The sequence below is a fragment of the Lissotriton helveticus genome, chromosome 5_1 (genome assembly GCF_964261635.1).
Source record: "Lissotriton helveticus chromosome 5_1, aLisHel1.1, whole genome shotgun sequence".
NCBI classification, from domain to species: domain Eukaryota; kingdom Metazoa; phylum Chordata; class Amphibia; order Caudata; family Salamandridae; genus Lissotriton; species Lissotriton helveticus.
Window position 1 is genome coordinate 155,864,740 of NC_136065.1, and position 23,126 is coordinate 155,887,865.

The window sequence follows — 23,126 nt, forward strand, 5'->3', positions numbered from 1 at the left end:
CCCTTTTCTGTATCGATATAGATACGAGGGCAACAAGAGGAAAAGGAAGTATCAAGAAAAGCCATTTGGGACCTCTGTATTAATGTGAAGCAGACACAGTGTGTTTTCTAAGCATGGGCGTAAAATCCGTTTCGCGGGCGAATTTGTGGATTTCTGACGATTTCGCAATCCGCGAATGCCGCGAATTTACCCAATAATCCGCAAATTCGCAAGCTACGAATTATTTTGCTTAGTCCTGCTTGAAAAATACAATATAGCGCGCGCGGCGTTGACTCTGAGCCTGCCGAGTTGTTTTTCTCCCGGTTTTGCGCGTGCTGCGCCATTTTTTAACTTGCTGCGTGATCGCGCGAGAGTTTTTCGAACGCAATTACGTCATCCCGGCTTGCCATCTTGCACGGCGAGAGTTTGACAACGATGATTTTGATCAGAATAACTCCTCAGATTGACATTTGGCTACACTTTTTGGTGCAGGAGTCCATTTTTTGGGGTGGGGTGGGGTGGGGTGGGGTGGGAGGAAGTAAGTGCCCCAGAGTCTCCAACTTCCTGTTCCTGTCCAGCAGGCTCCTCCCAGTGCTTTGTGCATGTCCTGGTCACTTTCCATTTGGCTGTGTAGCTGGAAGGATTACTTTTTCTTGCTGCTGGCGGATTTTTGTATTTGAGGACTTTTTGGACTTTGGAGTTTGGATCACTTTTGGACTTGAGATTTTACAAGTAAGTTGGTGTTGTTTGTTTGGGGCATTGCAGTTGAGGCAACTCCAGTTCTAAAACTTTTTTCACAACTTTAACAAAATATATATTGTGGTGGGTAGCTAGCCACAGTATCCAGTAGGCCCAGGGTTAGTCATGGGTGCATGATACAACTGTTTCTCTGATTTTTTTTTAACTTAATTCTCATTTATGTCATGGAATTTTAGCTCACTGTTATATGTTGTTGTTTTTTTTAATTTTGGGGTGCCTGTAAAGCCTCACTAGACAGTAGGCCCAGGGGTAGCTAGTGAGTGGTGCATGGACCAAGTCTTTCTGTGGGGTGTCTTGAATGTAAACATCATTGAGGGCATGGATGGCATTGGATTGTGGTGATTTGTATGTGTTTTTCGATTTTTTGGGGTGATGATGGGGCATCGCCATGTGGGTGGGGGCCATTTTGAGGGCTGGTACAGGCAGGGCCTGGACATGTGGTGGGGGTCAATGGGCCATTTTGAAGCCAGGCAGTGTGCTTTGTGCCATAGGCCTGCATCCAATGTGCCTTGCTTTCATCCATTATGCCCAGGGTTACTCAGTGGTGCATGGGCCTAGTCTTTCTGTGGGGTGTCTTGAATGTAAACATTATTGAGGGCATGGATGGCATTGGATTCTGGTGATTTTTGTGTGTTTTTCGATTTTTATGGGGTGTTGATGGGACATGGTCATTTGGGTGGGGGCCATTTTGAGGGCTGGTACAGGCAGGGCCTGGCCATGTGGTCGGGGGTCAAGGGGCCATTTTGAAGCCAGGCAGTGTGCTTTGTGCCATAGGCCTGTATCCAATGTGCCTTGCTTTCATCCATTATGCCCAGGGTTACTCAGTGGTGCATGGGCCTTGTCTTTCTGTGGGATGTCTTGAATTTAAACATCATTGAGGGCATGGATGGCATTGGATTGTGGTGATATTTGTGTGTTTTTCGATTTTTTGGGGTGTTGATGGGGCATGGCCATGTGGGTGGGGGCCATTTTGAGTGCTGGTACAGGCAGGGCCTGGCCATGTGGTGGGGGTCAAGGGGCCATTTTGAAGCCAGGCAGTGTGCTTTGTGCAATAGGCCTGCATCCAATGTGCCTTGCTTTCATCCATTATGCCCAGGGTTACTCAGTGGTGCATGGGCCTAGTCTTTCTGTGGGGTGTCTTGAATGTAAACATCATTGAGAGGGCATGGATGGCATTGGATTGTGGTGATTTGTATGTGTTTTTCGATTTTTTGGGGTGTTGATGGGGCATGGCCATGTGGGTGGGGGCCATTTTGAGGGCTGGTACAGGCAGGGCCTGGCCATGTAGTGGGGGTCAAGGGGCCATTTTGAAGCCAGGCAGTGTGCTTTGTGCCATAGGCCTGCATCCAATGTGCCTTGCATTCATCCATTATGCCCAGGGTTACTCAGTGGTGCATGGGCCTAGTCTTTCTGTGGGGTGTCTTGAATGTAAACATCATTGAGGGCATGGATGGCATTGGATTGTGGTGATTTTTGTGTGTTCTTCGATTTTTTGGGGGTGTTGATGGGGCATGGCCATGTGGGTGGGGGCCATTTTGAGGGCTGGTACAGCTCTGCAACTCCTGCAACTGCGGCCTGCTGTTCTGAGTTGACATCTGAAGAAGATGTCCCCAAAGAAAGGTGGCCGTAGCGCCTCAGCGAAAAAAGCTGCTAGTGCCACTGCCAGTAAGAAGGAGCAGAAGAAGCAAGTGGCACCGCCTACCAAGGAGACTGGTGTGCCTACCGACACCTTTTTGGGGGAAAAAAAGTACGCCTGCAGCAGCAGCGGTGTCCGCCGGGAACCAAGCTGGAAGCAGCACCTCCGCTTCATTGGGCTCAGTGCCACCACGCCAAGTTAGGTCCAAGTCCATGAGTGCTGCTGCGGCAGCCACTTTGGTTGTTCAATCACCATCGACCAGTGATGTTGGCTCATCACAAGAAAGTACCATCCAATCAACACCGGGTGTAACTCAGCTGACGAGTGTTCAACAACCACAGCCGCAACGACAACCACAAGTGCAACTAGTACAAGCGCAAGTACATGGGCAAGGAAAGGCGCAAGTACATGGGAAAGGAGAGGCGAAAGTACATGGGCAAGGAGAGGCGCAAGTACATGGGCAAGGAGAGGCGCAAGTACATGGGCAAGGAGAGGCGCAAGTACATGGACAAGGAGAGGTGCAAGTACATACACAAGGAGAGGCGCAAGTAGAGGTGCATGGAGAGGTGCCACTAGAAGTTCATGGAGCGGCACAACTGCCTACAACGCTTGTTCCTCCAGAAGTAGAGGCACATCAGGAAATTGATATTCAAGTGGAAGAATCATCCGAGGAAGCCACTCTTCCTGAGGATGATCCATTGTCTTCCAGATCCCCAACAAGAAAAAGGTTAAGGAGGGGTGCTATTTCTACTACTGCAAGTTCTTCTTCAAGCCCCCTTCATTCTGATGACTTTGATCGTGATTGGAACCCAGCAATGCAGTCTGCCAGTGAGGCACGCCATGAGCTGACAAAGGTAGCTAAGCCTAAAAGGAAGGTTCCCGCAAGGCTTCGACTTATGGTTGATGACGATGAACAAGAAGTGGTGCCTTCTGCTGCTGATGAACAGTCTGACGTTGACTCTGTCATCACAGACGTCACTCCAGCCACAGCTGGCATGCAGCAGACAAACATTTTAACCCTAGCCCGAATGGCTGCTGAGCGAGATGTGGGCGGCGTGGCACTGGTACCACCACTAACGCAGTTAACTACAACACCAACACGACCTACAGCTTCCATATTTTCTCGTCAGAAGAGCCGGCAGGGACCGCCATCCAGCTCGACCTCCATTACCTCAAGTAGTGGTGCTGTAAGTGAACAACAGCCACGCCCATTCTCCACTTCATCTGGCATTGAAAGTCAAAGTAGCACCTCCACCACCAGCAGACAGCTCCAGTCCCCAGTTTGGGACTTCTTTACTGTTAGCAAAAAGGCGGAAAACATGGTCGTTTGTTCGATTTGTAAAGTATCAGTTAGTCGGGGTAAGCTTGGTACCAACTATGGTACTGGAGGCCAGAGAGGTAATAATAATAATATTAATAATCCACATTTGTAAAGCGCACAATCACCCGTAAGGGTCTCTAGGCGCTGGGGGCCGTCGGGAAGATTAAGCAAGCTATTTCCCAGAGTCACATGGTGCTGGGCTAACCTGCCGCCGGAGCCGGGGATCGAACCGTGATCCCCAGATTCAAGCGTCAGTCGCCCTGGCCGTGGCGCCACACCTCTCCCGGTCATCTCAAAAAACACCACCCTATTCAGTGGTAAGATCCAGGAAGTCCAAAGTAGAACTGATCCAAATTTATCCATTGACATTGCATCTGATGCTGATGAGGGGCCGATTATACAGGAGGGAAGTCAAGAACCGACCGACATTTCTTCTGGTACACCCAGTACCCCTGGCAGCAGCACTGCAGTGGTAGCGCCCACACCCTCTACCCCTGCAACATGTATGAGGCACACTAAGAGTCAGGGACAGATACCAATGCAAAAAACTAAATCAATGAGCCTAACTGGTTTGAAGTCTGCATCATCATCATCATCACGTAAAATGGTCCAGCCCACCATTAGCAGCGTGTTTTGGTCGGATGCGCCATTTGAACGCAACCACCCAAGGGTACGTCTGTATAACGCAAAGCTAGCTAAAATGCTAGTGCTGGACCTTCTCCCTTTCGTGGAAGGGGTGGGTTTTCGTGAATTAGTGGCAACAATCTGCCCTAAATGGAAGGTTCCTAGCCGGTCCTATTTTGCCAGGGTTGGTGTTCCTGCACTACATCAAGATGTGCTGAAGGTGATTGGCGCAGCTATTCTGAAGAGTGCTGTTCACACTATCCACATGACAACAGACATATGGACCAGTTGCCAAGCCCTTGATTACATGTGCATCACTGCACACTGGGTCTCTTTTGCAGGGGTCGAACAACAGTTACAAGCAGGTATTGACATGGAGGAAGTTTTTCAAGCTACTCGCAAACATGCAACTGTAGGCATGTTTGCCATGGAGAAATCTCACACTGTATATAACCTTTTGGAGGAGTTTGATAGGAAGGTCTCTGAATGGCTGCATCCAAGAAATTGCATAGTTGGTTATGTTTCCACAGATAAAGGCAGTAATATAGTTAAGGCCATGCAGCAAGGTGGCTATTTCAGAGTGCCGTGTTTGGCGCACAGTATTAACCTTGTGGTGCAAGATTTCTTGAAAAATTAAAACACAGTCAGCAAGTTACTGACCACCTGCCGAAGAATCTGCACACATTTCAGCCATTCTTTTAAGGCCCGGAAGGAGCTGAGGACCATTCAACATGAACGTAGACTGCCAGTCAAAGGACTCATCCAGGAGGTGGCAACACGTTGGAACTCAACCTTTTACATGCTTGAGCGTCTGTCTGAGAAGTGGGAGGTAATAAATCATTATGTCTATAAACTGGGTTCTACTCACAAAGACATGAGGCTAGATGTTGGAGGAATGGAAGCTAATTGCAAGCCTGACAGACATGCTTTGTCCTTTGAGCTCTTCACGCGTGCAGTCAGCATGGAGGACTGTTCTTTGAGCAAAGCTATCCCATTGTTGCGCATGCTAGAGCACCAACTGAAGGACGTTCAGAGATGACGGTGAAAAGCGAGAAGCATATGATTTGGCGGAGAAGTTATTAAGGTGCCTACTTCTCAATGAAAGGCTTGAAAACATACATACAGAACAACATTACATTTGTGCCACTATTCTGGATCCACGGTACAAAAAGGCGGTGGCTAGCAAAGCATTCATTCCTTTTGATGAAGCAGATGTTTCAAAATACAAACATTGGCTAGCTGTGTCAGCCACTTGGTTCGAAAAAGAGCGGCAGAACCTTCAAGGAGGCAGCACAAGTACAACTGAATCAGCAGGCCATCCGGCGTCAAGTTCGACTTCTCAATCCGCGGCCGAAGGGAGTCACTTTCCCTCACAGCCGTTAACGACACCAGCAACCGTATCATCATCCTCACCTGCACCAGGCTGCCCAAAAATATTGTCGGAAGGGGATTGGCTAACTCAGCAAGGGTTTACTCGGTCCACTTTTGCAAAGGTCGCAGATGTTACACAAAGTGGATCAACCACGGAGAACCGTGAGTCGGTGGTGCAGGCCTATCTGGATGACCCAACAGAGGTCTGTCATAATGAGAACCCATTGGCATATTGGTATAAGAAAAGGTCTGGATGGCGACTGATCACCAACCTGGCTCTAAATTATTTGTCTTTCCCACTTGCAAGTGTGTCTTCTGAATGTGTTTTCAGTGCTGCTGGTGCCATTGTAACTTCAAAAAGGACCCGCCTTTTGCCCAAAAATGTGGAGAGGTTAACAATAATCAAGATGAATCAGCACTTCATACCACCCGATTACAAAATACGTGAAAGCATGCAGGAAGAAGAGGACACCGACTTAGGTGACGCCAACGGAAGTTCTTCTCGGTCACCAGACCTACCCACGTCTCAATTCATAGACTTGGAGGACGAGCTCTGCTTCCCTGACACCGAGGCCTGAAAATTACTTCCTTTTTTTCCGTACTTATTCACTTTTATTCCTGTGTGTCTTTCTTTGTTTTGCTACTTTTACCACAACAAAACTCTAATCACCTAATCACAACAAGTCCATCATCAGCACTGCCTTCATCTTATTTTCCTTATTGATTTGAAGGTGCCGCAGTCTGCATTCAGATGTTCACAAGTTCACAACTCAATCATGCTCCTCTATCCTCCTCCTCCAGACTCCCCCTATCCATTTCCCTCAAGGCAGATGGATGGATTATGGAGAAAAAACAAACTTTGTCTTCGTAGACGAGTCCCCTCAAGTGGGACTGAAATAACTGACTGACTACATGCTTGCTGATTGTTGACAGACCTACTTCTGAAATTTACAGGAGAGGCTGCCCTGTGGGCCCTCACTTTCCGAAGAAGACGCGGACAAAAAGTAGAACAGGTAATGAATAATGAGAAGATGGCATGCAGTGGACAGCAATGGCTGTCTGTCTCTGTTGAAAGTACCAATTGCTGTTTGTTTTTTGTGAACAGCGCAATTTGCCATGTTTTGAATATACCAGTATTGCAGGTTTTTCAGGGTTTCTTTGAGGGTGTTCTAGATTTGCGGTGCTGGGTCGAGGGGTCTGGGAGCACTGCTGGCACAGTCTAATTTTGATTGGAATTTTTTTTCAGGAAATCCATGGTGGAAAACGGGAGTTATGGTCTAGCTGCAGAGCGCGCTTGGAGTGATTTTGGAACGAGGCCTAAATATTTCTAAGTTTGAGTTTTTCCGGTTTTGCTTTTTGCCTGTTTGGGGGTCTTCTACTTGTTTTCGCCTGGGTTGACGGGTCTGGGGGCATTGCAAGGAAGGTCTAATACCGGATAAAATCCGTGGTGAAAAAGTTTTTCACTTTACAGAGTTTTCGCTCACTTTTGTGTTTTTGGGGGCCTGCTTGGGGGGGGTTCCTGGTGTTTGGGAGGGGTTTGGGGTCTTGGAGCAACGCTGGGCATGGATACTTTTGATTGCAAGTGGTTTGAAGCAAATCCATGGTGGCAAAGGGGAGTTAGGGCCTAGCTGAAGAGCACGCACGGAGCGAATATGGAAATGTGCCTAAAAAATTTCAAGTCCCCATTTTTGTATTTTTGCTTTTTGGCTGTTTGGGGGTCTTCTACTTGTTTCCGTCTGGGTTGACGGGTCTGGGGGCATTGCTGGGAAGGTCTAATACCGGATAAAAGTGTTTTGGAGAAAAGTGGAGGTGAAAACGTTTTTGCGTTTTTGCTCACTTGCTTGTCTTTGGGGTGCTGTTTAGGGGGTTCCTGGTGTTTGGGGGTGGGTTTTGGGGTCTGGGAGCACTGCTGGCACATTCTAATTGTGATTGCATTTGTTTTTCAGGAAATCCATGGTGGAAAACGGGAGTTATGGCCTAGCTTCAGAGCACGCTTGGAGTGATTTTGGAATGAGGCCTAAATATTTCTAAGTGTGAGTTTTTCCGGTTTTGCTTTTTGCCTGTTTGGGGGTCTTCTACTTGTTTTCGCCTGGGTTGACGGGTCTGGGGGCATTTCTAGGAAGGTCTAATACCGGATAAAAGTGTTTTGGATAAAATCCGTGGTGAAAAAGTTTTTCACTTTACAGAGTTTTCGCTCACTTTCGTGTTTTCGGGGGCCTGCTTGGGGGCATCCCTGGTGTTTGGGGGGGGTGGTTGGGGTCTTGGAGCAATGCTGGGTATGGATACTTTTGATTGCAAGTGGTTTGAAGCAAATCCATGGTGGCAATGGGAAGTTGGGGCCTAGTTGAAGAAAGCGTTTGACACTATTTTTAACTTAGGGCTCGTTAGGGTTAGCAGTATTGCATGTGTTTGGGGGTGTTAGAGATTTTGGCAACTGGGTTCTGGGGTCTACTCTTGGAGCACTTGTCTAGAAATGTCTACTTTTGGTTGCAAGTGGTTTGAAGAACATCCATGGTGAGAAAGGGGGGATTTGGGCCTACTTTACTTTCAAAGTACGTTTTGTCACCATTTTCCACTAGGCCTCAGACAGGTAGCAGTATCGCAAGTTTTTGGGGGATGTATGACGTTACAACGCAGGCTATTACAACGCCTGCCTTTACAACGCGGTTTTTACATCGCAATCCATTACAACGCATAGCGCTTTGGGGTGCTGGATAGTGAAAAGTTTAATTTACTATTCCAACACCAGTCCCCGTGGACACTAGGGAAGGTGTTGGATAGTAAATTAAACTTATTCCCTATCCTAGAGTGCCCCCCAGCGCAATGCGTTGTAATGGTTTGCGTTGTAATGACTGCGTTGTAAAGGTAGTGCGTTGGGAAAGTTTCGTTGTAAAGGTTGTTCACCGTTTTTGGGGTCTGATTGGGGGTATTCTACATTTTAGCGTCTGTGTTAGGGTCTGGGAGCACTGCTGGGAAGGTCTAATTTTGTTCTAAAATCGTAGTTTACACTACACCTAGCTTGAGAGGAAAGATCCGCAACATTTGCCCATACATATTTATCCTTCAAAAGGAGACTCAGAGTACGCCCTTTCGAAACTATTGTACTGTCGATTCTGAAACTGAAACTGTGACTTTTTGCACTACACAGCGTACGTACCTTATATTTTTTTCTCGGTGGTGTTTTAATATCACTTCCTGTTTTTCCATCAACATTTACAGGGCGGCTTTCACCCTGTGCAATGGAACAAAGGATGAAGTCAGGCTTCACATTAGCGACCCGCAATTCAGCATCCGCCAGGCAGGCAGTAGACAGGGTGTCTTCTGGTCACCAACATTGATCGACGGAGCGTCAGATGGCACGGAGGAGTACCGCAAATAAGAGGAATGGCTTGATGCATGCAACTTCCCAAATTCAACAGGACAAGTACAACAACCTACAGTAACAGTATCCATTCATTTCTACTTATCTTTTAAGTAATGTTATTGCTGTGAACTTCTATGAGTGTGACTTTGCATTTCTTTGCTCTCTGCTTCTAAATTCATCCCTCCAGCTATTGTATAGTTTTACTTTGCTATTTTTCAAACTAATTTAATGAACAAAGTGTTTCTCCGAGTGCAGAGATAGGCAAGTGAAAACTCATAATTACTGCAGCCCTGTACTGTCGCATTCTTTCATTCATTAGAAAGTACTTCTTAGTTAAAGTAACCTAACCATCTATTTAGCAATCAACTTCATGCCTGCAGAAGTGCATGCACTTCCTTTATGCCCCTTAAAATATTTATGGATATCTTCGTATCCAAAGATTTGTTTATCTTCATTTGTTGTTTGTCCATGCTGTGTTTTTTTTCCTCTCTCAACAAAACTTTCCCAAAATACCCCATTCCCATCCAATTTCCAAACCCTAACCCTCTTCCCCCGGGATGTGTGGTTTTCATTGATGTGTGAGTAAATGATAGCAATAATTCCACACACTTGCTGGGGAGGATAAGGTCATAGCAACTGAAAATGAATTACATTTCAAGGCTGGTGAAAGAATCGAAGGATATATTCTTACTCAGCTTGACACAGACCCATGACTATTGGCAAATCAAAGCAGATTTTCATGGGCGCCATGAAATGGATTGATCATGAAGAACATCCTCCTCTTACACGTGGCAAATGATTACGCTGCTGTGTCCTTCACCTTCAGTACTATTTCTTGTAGTAGTAGCCAATGTCAAATTCCACGCAAGTAGTAGTTATACTTTCAATACTTTAGCATTTGTAAGGCTACATTTTGGCACTGTTCTAGTGTACTGTCACGTGCTATAGTATCTATTGTACCGTTCTAATGCTCCGCTAAGGCCAATCAAGGTTTCAATTTCTTTTTTTTCATATGCTGCAACTGCCACTGTGTACCACCACTAGTACCACCGCAATGATGCCATTTTAACCGCCAAGGATTGCCAACCTTAATCGCCATTTGCCATGCAGCCAGCCCTGTGCCTAGCCCTAATTTCAAACACGAATTACAGGTGAGATAAGTGTTTGGGGGGAGGAAGAATAATAGAGTAGTATGAGATACGAGAGACTGGCGGTAGTACTAGTAAAGTCCTAGGACAATTGAATTCACTAACTCTGTGAGAGGCACTTACTTTTGTAAACATTTTGGCAATTACTTACACAATTTGAATCAAGAAGCCACTTAAGTTTCCGGAAAACAAACTTACAGTTAACCCCCCCCTCCAGCCTCAACTGCAGTAAAAACATGTATGCTATGTTTAAGTTGAAAGTAATAATTATTTATATCCCTAACAAAAATAAACTATCCCGCAAGACCCGACCCCCCTCCCTGACCCCAAAGAATGTCAGCGAAATAAAAAGTCCCCAAAGTCCAAAAAACCCAACTCCCAATTCCCATCCCCCAAAAGTCTTTAAAAAAGGGGCAAGGGACGGTCTCTCCTTCTCTAATGCCGGCGGCGGCTTACTTTCTGGGCCAGGCGGTCATGCTTCTTGTGGAGGTTCTTGAGCAGGATTCTCAGTTTTTTCTGCTCCTGCTCAAGGTAGGACACCCTGAGTGTTAGGCGGTGCACACGTGCCTTGCACCTGCTGTGGGGGGCAGCTGATTTTTTGGCTGGTTGGCGGTGGCGGGTGGCTGCAGTACCACTCCGCAGCACGCAAAGTGACGGACAAAGTCCATCGTGATTGCAGACCAGTGAGAACACTAAAAAGTGAGTTTCCTACTACATAACCAGTCATTAAAATACTCAAACTATCAATCCACCACCACTCTTATTAGTGGCAGGTGTACAAAGGAAGGACTGGACTTGAGTCTCTAGGGGCAGATTTACAAGTCCCTTGCGGCTCTTTTGCTCCGTCGTTGCGTGACTTTTGTGACGCAGCGGCAGCGCAAAAGAGGCACCATGGTGCGGGGTATATTAACAACGTGACGCATCTGGGAGATGCATCACGTTGTAAAGCCCCGCGCCATCAGGGGGCGTTCCGGCGCAAGGGAAGGCGTTCCTGCACAGGAACGCATCTTAAAAGTGGCTGAGTGAAATCTACAAGATTTCACTCAGTCACTTTTAGGCCAATGCTGCGTCACTCTAAACCCTGCGGCTGCTTGAAGCAGACGTACGGCTTGACGCAGCATTGGCGAGATAGGGCACCCAAGAGCATTGCTGGAGCTGCGTCGTGGTTGCGACGCAACTCCAGCAATGCGCTGACTTTAGGGCACAGATGCGTGACGCTTCTGTGTCGTTTTTGCCCCATGGTGCGCCGCATTGTAAATGCGGCACAAAATGGGTGGTGGAGGCGTGGCGCACAATTACTGGCGCATCCCTGCTAATTTGCAGAGATGCGCCAGTAATTGTAAATCTGCCCCTTGGTGTCTAGCATTACGCAGTTCTGTAAAGTACACTCATACATAATTACTCAGGCCAATGAAATGAACACACAAAATCGAAAACAAATAAGCATAGTAGCACCGCCACTGAGCAGGAGAGCAGTGCACCTGAAATGCAATCACAGAACATTTTGAAACATAATTTACCTACAATGTAATCGGCAGCATTATTGCTCTTCGGAAAAAAAAAAAAATTGCAATATGATAACACATATAGCAGGAGAAAACAGAGTAGTGATTAAATAGCTACTACTACTCAGCAAGCCCGGGGATCTCGACGCCTAGCAGGTCGAGCAGGTCGCATTCACGGTCCAGGAGGTCGGACCACCGGTGGGTGGCCTGGTTGTAGGTGCGCCGGACCCGAGAGTGTTGGTACATGGCCCGGCACACCTTCTCCCGCCGCATCCGACGCTCCCGGAGCCCGTACCCGCCAGCGATCTTGTCGCCTGCTGCGATGGTCTTGGGGAGGCGGCGCTGGACATAAAAAACCAGTGCGGCCACCTCCTCCGTGCTAAAGATCTCCCGGACAGTGACGTTCTCCCCCCGCAATCGCCCGCATGAGAGCCGGGTACGGGGTCCGGGACCCTTCCCCTTCTCCTTCCCGGCTCCCTTTGCCATGGTCCTGTACAGCAGAAAGAAGAAAAAAAAGGAAGGAATAGGGAAAAAGTAAAGTAACATTTTTTTTTAAAAAAAGTAGCTTTAAAAGTAACGAAAAGTTGAAAAAAATACAAAATATAGATCTAGAAAAAAAGAGGGATAGATATAGAGTAGAAAAGATCAAAACAAAGTCCAAAGAAACAAAGGATTGCACAGATGAAAGGAGGATTAGAAAGCATGCACAGAACCATAGCAATGAATGAAAAACAAGATGGCCACGCCCATTGAGGACCGCGTGGGTAAGTTTGCGCGATATTTCCCTTGCGAGCACGCGAAAACGCCCGCGAACACGTAATCGCGCGCCACATACGACGCAAGCATGGAATTAGTGCCCGGAAACGGAAACATGTCACGCAAGCAAGATGGCCGCGCCCATACACGACCGCATGGGCAACCTCGGGGTCGGTGTGCTGCAAGCGGTCCGCGAATAAGCAAAAAAACGCGCGAACACGCAAAAAAAAGAAATCCGCAAATTTGCACGAATTCACGGATTACAAGTTCGATTTCGCACAAATACGCGCCCCGCGAATCTCGCGAAATGGCAGAAAAACGAATTTTGGAAAACTGAAAGCACTTAGCAGGTGCAAAAGTTCAAGCTAATTTGTAACCATTCCCTATAGTGCTTCCTGAGGGGCCCCTCCAGAGTTCAGTTGCCTACTTGCAACTATTCTCTGACCCTGCTCTGACCCTCAAAGCAGGGTCAGAGAATAGTTACAATGGCACAATGCTCCTGTAAAAAAAATTAAACTGCAACAGGAAGCACTTACAGCTACGGAAGCAGGTACCAGACTTGAAGCTCAAATTCAGTGACACATTAACCAGCCCCAAATTAATTCATCTCAGTTAAGGCTGGGAAGGTGTGCTTTCCCCACCGTAATCTACAGTGGTGAACGAGAGGGTGGTAGTGGTGAACCAGAGGGTGATGTGATGAACCAGATGGTGGCAGTGATGAACCAGAGGGGGACATTGATGATCCAGAGGGTGGCACTGGTGAACAAGAGGGTGCTGTGATGAACCAGAGGGGGACAGTGATGATCCAGAGGGTGGCACTGGGGAACCCGAGGGTGGCAGTGATGAACCAGAGGGTGGCAGTGATGAACCAGAGGGTGGCAGTGGTGAACCAGAGGGTGGCAGTGGTGCACCAGAGGGTGGCAATACTGAACCAGAGGGTGGCACTGGTGAACCAGAGGGTGCTGTGATGAACCAGAGGGTGGCAGTGATGAACCAGAGGGGGACCATAATGATCCAGAGGGTGGCACTGGTGAACCAGAGGGTGCTGTGATGAACCAGAGGATGGCAGTGATGAACCAGAGGGGGACAGTGATGATCCAGAGGGTGGCAGTGGCAAACCAGAGGGTGCTGTGATGAACCAGAGGGTGGCAGTAATGAACCAGAGAGGGACAGTGATGATCCAGAGGGTGGCACTGGTGAACCAGAGGGTGCTGTGATGAACCAGAGGGTGGCAGTGATGAACCAGAGAGGGACAGTGATGAACCAGAGGGTGGCAGTGATGAACCAGAGGGTGGCACTGGGGAACCAGAGGGTGCTGTGATGAACCAGAGGGTGGCAGTGGTGAGTGCTGAACCAGAGGGTGGCAGCAGGGGTGAACCAGAGGGTGCTGTGATGAACCAGAGGGTGGCAGTGGTGAGTGCTGAACCTGAGGGTGGCAGGGGTGAACCAGAGGGTGGCAGTGGTGAACCAGAGGGTGGCAGTGATGAACCAGAGGGTGGCACTGGTGAACCAGAGGGTGCTGTGATGAACCAGAGGGTGGCAGTGATGAACCAGAGGGGGACAGTGATGATCCAGAGGGTGGCACTGGTGATCCAGAGGATGCTGTGATGAACAAAAGGGGGGCAGTGATGATCCAGAGGGTGGCACTGGTGAACCAGAGGGTGCTGTGATGAACCAGAGGGTGGCAGTGGTGAACCAGAGGGTGGCAGTGATAAACCAGAGGGTGGCACTGGTGAACCAGAGGGTGCTGTGATGAACCAGAGGGTGGCAGTGATGAACCAGAGGGGGACAGTGATGATCCAGAGGGTGACAGTGGCAAACCAGAGGGTGGCAGTGATGAACCAGAGGGTGGCAGTGATGAACCATAGTGTGGCAGTGGTGAACCAGAGGGTGGCAGTGATGAACCAGAGGGTGGCACTGGTGAACCAGAGGGTGCTGTGATGAACCAGAGGGTGGCAGTAATGAACCATAGGGTGGCAGTGATGATCCTGAGGGTGGCAGTGGCGAATCTGAGGGTGGCAGTAATGAACCAGAGGGTAGCAGTGATGAACCAGAGGGTGGCAGTGGTGAACCAGAGGGTGCTGTGCCCATACACGACCGCATGAGTAACTTCGCCATGCAAGCGGCTCGCGAACACGCAAAAAGCCCCGCGAACACGCAAAAAGCCCCGCGAATACGCAAAAAAACAAAAATTCGCAATTTCGCATGATTTCGCGAATTATGCGGATCGCGAATTCGCTTTCGCACGATTTCGCGGACCGCGATTTCGCAGATTTCGCCCATACTTAGTGTTTTCTGACCTATCCTGTTCACTCCAAGACTACCCACAATCAGGGATCAGAATGTTAACCCAGGAGTGAACCAAGGGATGTGTTATTCCCGAAAATAGTAGTCAGAATATTGCCGTACATGAATATCACCATGAAAGGACCTGGCATCATTTGGCATGGTTTCCCCTTCCTTTTTGCCTTCAGACCTCCTGTTTTGGCTGTGTTCTTAACTTTTTGCTGGCTTTAGGATTTTGAGCATTTTTTCCCAGCTGAGCAGTGCTAAAGTGCATGTGCTCTGTGTCTAAAATGTAATGCCATTTGGTCTCTCCATGATTGGCATATTTGATTTACTGATATATCCCCAGTATGGGTTTCTCAGGGGGATGGGTACAATGGAGCAGTGCGTGAACCTGGAACTCATAGTCGGCAAGTATACTAAAGCTAAAGATGGTAACCGTTTCTTGTTCTTTGCCGACTTGAGTGCAGCATTCGATCTGGTGGAACACGCACTGCTCTGGCCTATTCTGTTGGCGATGGGTGCCCCTACTGAAATCATCCATCTGCTTGCCAGACTGTACAATAATCTGTCCAGTAAAGTCAGATTTGGAACAGACGGAGAATGCACCCCTTTTTTTAAAATCAGGAGAGGTATCGACAAGGATGTGTACTTGCTCCTCTCCTGTTCTCCCTTTTTATAAATCAAGTTGACCAAATTTTAAGACAGACTAATGCAGATGCACCTATCATTATTAGTAACCCAATCCCAATCCTCTTATACAAGGATGACGCGGTCCTCCTTTCCAGGACTCATAATGGACTGCAACATTTAATTAATCAGTTCCACGTATTTACTGAAAGTAGGAAGCTGAAAATTAACAAAGGGAAGACGGTTACAATGATATGTGGTAAGAAACCAAGAAAATGCAAGCCCTTTTTTTAGACGGGGAGAGATTAGAATCTGTCAGTAGTTTCTGTTATTTAGGCATTACTTTTTCAGGAGACGGGAGATGGGCCAATGAACAAAAAAGTGTCCTTTTTAAAATGGTTAGGAATACAAGTTGTATTTTTAGATTTGCTGCCAAATTAGGGGGTCGTAGAATTCATGAAATGTTGTCCATATTTAATGCAAGATGCATATCATCAGCCATATACGGGGCCGGGGTATGGGGGCATGATGCCCAGAGTGCTAACTTGATCCAGCGCGAGGAGAATGTGTTTTTAAAACGATTAATTTGTGTCCCGGCTACGGCTTCAACAGAGATAATACATAGGGATCTTGACATAAATTATGTTAACGATTTAATTGTTCTACGTCCTCTGTCCCTATGGCGCTCAATTTGGGCAAGGGAGGAGACAAAGTTTACTCAGGATGTAATTACTGATTGTATTAAACTCGACCGCCGATCAAATATCCCTTAGTTAAGCCACATACAACATTGGTATAAGACACTGTATGGTCTAAACATCTTTAAAGATCTAACAACAGGGTCTACACTGTCGAAGCGGAGCTTAAAGTCTCACTCCTCAAATATACAGCTGGGATTAGAATGGAAAGATATGTAAAACAAAGTACGTTTAATCTCTACCTGGAATATAACATTAATGAAGGCTTCCAAACCTATTTTACTGTTGTTAGTATTAACTCCCACCGTTTTGTATTGACCCATCTCCGGTGGAAATTGTGCATCACTTAGTGGCTTTCCCCGTGGTTAAGAAACCCGGCACCTGTCTTTGTCCCTGTGATGATAAATCCAAACAGAGCACTTGTCACTTTATGTTATCTTGTAACTTTTATACTTCTTTTAGGAAATTTTAATGAAACCCATCTTTTTAAAATATAATACGCGTGGTATACAAACAGCGATGCAACTGATGTTTAATTTAGAGACCCCAGATGTATGTTTTCATGTGGCCACTTATATTTTAAAATGTATTTCTGTGAGAAAATCAATCATTGTATGAATTCATCCAATGATGCTTTTTTTTAAACTTTTAACTATGTTGAAATTGAATACTTTTACCATTTATACTACTTACAGTTAGTAGAACGTAGTGAGTTAGACTTTTTAAGTATTCGGACTTGTGCTGCTGAATGCATATTGCACTTTGGGAAGGATGGTATTGACACTCCACACTTTATCATGCTAATTTGCACATATACTAATGCCGGACAAATGCTGCTAATGTATATTGATTCAGAAAAGGGGGTGCTGATGAACAGAGTGCCTGAATTAAGCAGACCACTCTTACCCAGTCCAAAGATCAGGGCTTGATCCATCACCGTTTTTTAGCTCACTGCACCATCCCAGCTCAGAACTTGACTATATGCAAATTAGTCTGTTCCTGTCCCAGTGCATGATGGGAACAGGGCAAACCAAACTACCAAGCCAATTCTTGTACTGGGAAGGAAACAAGCTTCCGGGGACCGGTTTCTGCCAATAACGGTGATGGATCAAGCCCTGATCTTTGGACTGGGTAAGAGTGGTCTGCTTAATTCAGACACTCTGTTCATCACCACCCCCTTTTCTGTATCGTTTTTGGCCACTATAGGTGTGGCAGGGTATACTCAGACATGAGTCCCTTTCTCACTGCTCCATCAGGATTCAAGCAAGCCGGGCCGAAGAGGCTGAAATGCCAGAAACCGGTCCCCGGTAGCTTATCTCCTTTCTGGTGAAGAATTGGCTTTGTAGTTTGGTCTGCCCTGTTCCCATGATGCACTGGGCCAGGGACAGACTAATTTGCATACAGCCAGGTTCTGAGCTGGGATGGGGCAGTGAGATAAATAATGGTGATGGATCAAGCCCTGATCTTTGGACTGGGTAAGAGTGGTCTGCTTAATTCAGACACTCTGTTCATCACCACCCCCTTTTCTGTATCGTTTTTGGCCACTATAGGTGTGGCAGGGTATACTCAGACATGAGTCCCTTTCTCACTGCTCCATCAGGATTCAAGCAAGCCGGGCCGAAGAGGCTGAAATGCCAGAAACCGGTCCCCGGTAGCTTGTCTCCTTTCTGGTGAAGAATTGGCTTTGTAGTTTGGTCTGCCCTGTTCCCATGATGCACTGGGCCAGGGACAGACTAATTTGCATATAGCCAGGTTCTGAGCTGGGATGGGGCAGTGAGATAAATAACGGTGATGGATCAAGCCCTGATCTTTGGACTGGGTAAGAGTGGTCTGCTTAATTCAGACACTCTGTTCATCACCACCCCCTTTTCTGTATCGCTAATGTATATTGTTCACAGAAAGAACAGTATAGTGCTTTGCACTTTATTTTGACATAGTTAGACTTTTTAAGTATTCGGACTTGTGCTGCTAAATGCATATTGCACTTTGGGAAGGATGGTATTGACACTCCGCACTTTATCATGCTAATTTGCATATATACTAATGCCGGACAAATGCTGCTATTGTATATTGTACACAGAAAGAACGGTATAGTGCTTTGCACTTTATTTTGACATATTTTGCACATGTTTCAGTGGAAGTATGCTTCAATGGAAGCTATGCATCTGTAAGGATGACATAACCATTTTTGCACTTTAATACTGCTAAATTTGCACAGACATTAGAAGATAAGTGTACATGTATTGGTAGAAATTTGCCCCATTGTAATTTTACATCTGTGAGGATGATATAATTGATTCTGTACTTTGATATTGCTAAATTTTGTACATACATTAGTAGACAAATGCACCAAAAAGTACTTTAAAGATTGTCGGATATGTGTTGTCAAATGTATAATGTATTTAAGCAACCAAGGTATTTGGCAAACCAAATTTATACATATGTATGTTGTATTTATTTATTTTCTGTTTATTATGTTTGTTGCTATATGCTATATGGTTGTATTTCTACGAATAAAGCATCTTTGAATTGAATTGAATTGATTTACTGGTATATCCCTAGTACAGCGCACTACATGTGCCCAGTGCTTGTAAATCAAATGCTACTAGTGGGACGGCAGCACTGATTTTCCACCCACATGAATGGCCCTTCATACATGTCTCAGGCCTACACTGCAGAGCCTGTGTGCACAGTTTAAAACTGACATTTTGACCTCACAAGTTCCCCTACTTGCCAGGCCCAAACCTTCCTGATTATTACACATTGGTTACCACGAAAGTGGGCCCTTGTAGCCCCATGGGTAGGGTGCGAATTTTACTGGCCCTGGTAGGGAAGAACAGCTAAATTCATTTTTCACTACACCAAGACCTATCTCGCCCATAGGTTTGCATTGGAGCTGCCTTATAGCAATTTTCAAGTGTAACTTCCAATTGGGGAAAGATGGGAAAAGTAAATTTGATTTCACTGGACTCACAATTTAAGAGCACATCTAAGAGAAAAGTAAGTTTTTAAATTGGAGGTCTGGAAATACCACTAGAATAAAGTTGGCATTTTCTTCTGTGCTTCTGCCTTTCTCTGGAATACATGTCTGGATTGGATGACAGATAGGCTTTGAGCCATCCCTCTAGACAGTCACACATAAAGGGAGCTTAGGTGTACCGTGCATATCCTTATGGCCCATCACCAGGCTGATGGGATTCCTGATCTAGTGGAAAGGGCAGAGCTGACACTGAATGGGGCTGTGCATGTACACACACAAAGAGTTACATAATCCCCCCCCGCCCTGTAGTGTGTCTGGAGCCAGGGCAGGAAAGGGCAGGGACTTGTGCACTATAAAGACCTTTCTTTTAAGTCTCCCTACTACAAAGGCTAAAATTTGTATAATTACTTAACCTCTGATACCATGTACTCAGAACACTTTTAGAACTGAGAACATCTACCAGGCAGAAGAGCTGTGCTGATGCCAGGAGGACTGCCACTCTGCTGCTTGCTTTGCTGTGATGGCCTGCTGCCTGCTTCTTCTTGCCTGAGTGAGAGGACTGGGCATGACTCTCTACAAATGTTGGGTCCCAGCACATCCATTGTGTGTAGGCAAATGGTTGAGGTATCATCCATACAGGAAAGAATTGACAGCCTTTAATCAAGCCGTATTTGTCACATACAGTGATATCAACATACATATCAGAAAATAATTCTTATATATCTTTTATATTTCCACCAAAATAATTTCTCCATTAGTGTCCTGCTAATGGTTTTGGTATTATCTGCTTTGACTTATATTAAACAAACATTTGCTCATCATAAAAACAGATTGTGTGTCTCTGCTCCATATTTAGGAATTATTAGGCATATACCAATAATGCATTTTCTGGTTATTACATTGTGTCTAATTTAGGGCAGAATCACTATATGGTCATTAAACTTGCTTGTTTAGTGAAACACTGAATGCCCATTAAACAAGGTTTACCTCCTTTGTTTTGAGATGCTGGACGACTAGCAGGAAAAAGCCCAGAATCATGATGCCATGGACAATGCTGGTCCAATAGGTAAGTGATCTTTAGAATTATCCATGAGTGTCCTCTCAAGTCTAATTGTCAATTGTTTATCAAGGGTGGGGTTTAAAAAGTGGGACAACATGGCCGATGAGATCTAGTGCTCCTTCGGGGTCTAGGAAGTTTGTATGTCACAGGAACACCAACTCTAAACTTCTTCACCCCTCAGAATTGGAGTCCTTCTCCTGGGAGCCGCTACTTCCCAGTCCCCCTGCAATTCCCACACTGTCACCAACCAAATTGAGGCCACGTCCTTCTTTAAAATAGGAGCAACCTTCCCCTCTCATGAACAACTGGAGGAATAGTACAGCTGGTGATGGGCATGGGAACTGGGCATGGGAACAGGAGTTGGGAACATGGCTTGGGACACAGGGAACATGGACTTGGAAACTAGGGAAATGGTGTGAATAATGACAATAGAGACATCAACAGAAAGCGTGTGTAAAATTGCCAAGTTGGTCCATTTTTTAGCAGAAGAAAAGGAAAACAAGCATACAGGTCAATGAAATGTGGTGCTGAAAGAGCAGTACTCAGAACAGCGGACAGCAGTTGAACATTTCTAGGTCCCTAAACATATCACAAGAGACAGTAATCAAACCATGCTTGGAACTGAATATACCTGCAAAGGACAGTCGAAGAATACTAGCTCCAAACAGTCCCACTGCCAGATAATACCAGCTGGAGTTGGTGAATTTGTTTCTGTCAGAAAGACCACACTTTTACTTTTATATATTTTGTTATGTCTGTTAGGAATCACCCTGGATTGATCAGCACACTCCAATAGTCAAGGTAAGCCAAGCACATATTATGGCAATGGAGTTGCTGAACTACCTCTTTTCTGTAATTAGGATTCAAACACGAATATACTTTAGGATTGTTGAAATAGCACAAAACCATCAACCACTATGTAATACTTTAATCATAAGAGATTTCAGCCTATGGTGACAGTGTTACCATGAGCCATGTCATCACTCTAGTGCTGCATTTGAAAGAGAAATTATAGACAAGGGGGATTAGAAAGCTCTGCATCTAGCCAGAAATCTATTCATGTCTTAGACTCAAATTCAATGATCAGAATTCGTCTCGGACTAGTACATCTGCGCCAATATTGTGGATCCACACTACAGATAAGTACTGCAAACTTCTCTGTACTAAGGGGTTCCAGCTGTAGCACTAGTTGGTTGTCAAAATATTGAATACATAACTTTCATAGTGCACATATATGATTCTAAAATATTGACTACCACTAATGTCTTCAAGTAAAGGCTAGATGGGAAAACATAGATTAACTATTCTAACTTCACATCTCCTCACCTTTATGATATAGTGCAAGTTGTATTTTGATGTCGATATATGTGTACACATTTTAGCATTCTGTATTCTGATAATCCATCATCAATGTGTAAAAATCCAAGACAAATCTTTCTTTTATAGTCGATGGCAAGGTGTTTTTAAAAAGGTTTATTCTTTGGAATTTCACCACAAACTGTTAAATTCCACCACAGGGAAGAGCTGCAGTGTAAATAATAGAAAATTAGGCAGATGAACATATACAGATCACTCTGGATCCTGAGACATTGCAATCCTGGCACAATAGAATGGATCATTCAGCAACCCTGAGTAAACTGGCAACAACGCATCTCCCGGGTCCAACTTAAATGTTCCAAACATGTTCAGGCTAGCTGGAGCCATCCCGCGTCTCTAGATGTTGAGAGAGTAATTATGCTAAAAATAAAGATGCATTTGCTGCCACAGGACCAGAGAAGGAGCTCACAGAACTGGGAACCATGGAGCTGCTGCTGACTTGGATGAGCATCCACAATAATGGGTCATCAAAAACTAGCGTTTTTTGCATTATTACAATTTAATTGCATACACATTGCCCAGTGCACCTCCTATTTGGATAAATAAATACATCTTTCACCCACTTTGAAAACATAAACTGATGGATAGTTCTCCATGGAGAATTCTGCTAATTTTTCAATGTGACTTCTTAAAGATTGGTCTTTTGAACATGAGATTTCTGCAATCAAAAAATGTAAAATATTATCATACAGTCGTGAAGTAGCTATTTCCAGTTCACTGCAAACAGAAATGGTGTCATATATTCTGAATTTAGAAAGTAATGGTCGACCGTGTATTGTGATATATAAAATATCAATGAGAAGACCACCAGAATAAGCCTTCCTGTCAGTGTGCTACAAAAGCATAAACTATTTTTAAAAACCATGCCATACAGTTGGCAAGCAGGTAATATGGAATTAGTTTGCGGTATTACCTAACTGATTTAGGGGACAAGCCTATGAAGGTCCAAACAAATAGATCAATCTCAAGAACAAGCTCATCTTGCATTTCAAAGTAAATTAACAATATTAGAGCAAAACCCAGGAAATTACTTTTCAAAGCTAAAAAACAAAACATAGAATATTGAAGAGTAGTACTTCTATGTGTAGAATAATTCCCAGAAAGGGACGCTTCCTTAATTTGGTATGTGAAGTCTATACATTTCTATTCAAAAGAGATGTAGGAAGGCTGCATAGGGTGTCCACTTTGTGAACAGTTTTGCTGTATTAGAACCATGCTGCTTGCCAGGAAAAATCTGCTAAGTTAGTATAATGAGTCCCTTTATGGGATTGCAGGAATTAGGTTGCAGGATTTTTTGCATTCCCATTTTCAGATCCAAATCTGGGAATTATAAGTTTTTGTCCCCAGAATGGGGACTAACCACAAGGGCCCATGAAAACTGGGTACTTCACTGCATGCTTGGCTAAGATTTATTATATTGATCTGGTCAGTGATGGTTGGAAATGAAAAACATCATAAGAAAGACGAAATTCTCTGAAAAAGGACAATTAAAAATGGAGTTAGGGTTCTGGCTCAAACATGCAAAACCACTGAACCTCACCAGTTAATATAACCAACGCACATAACACATGCCATAACTCACCTCACCCATCATGCTCTAAGCACCAATTTGCCAACACTACAGAAACTAAG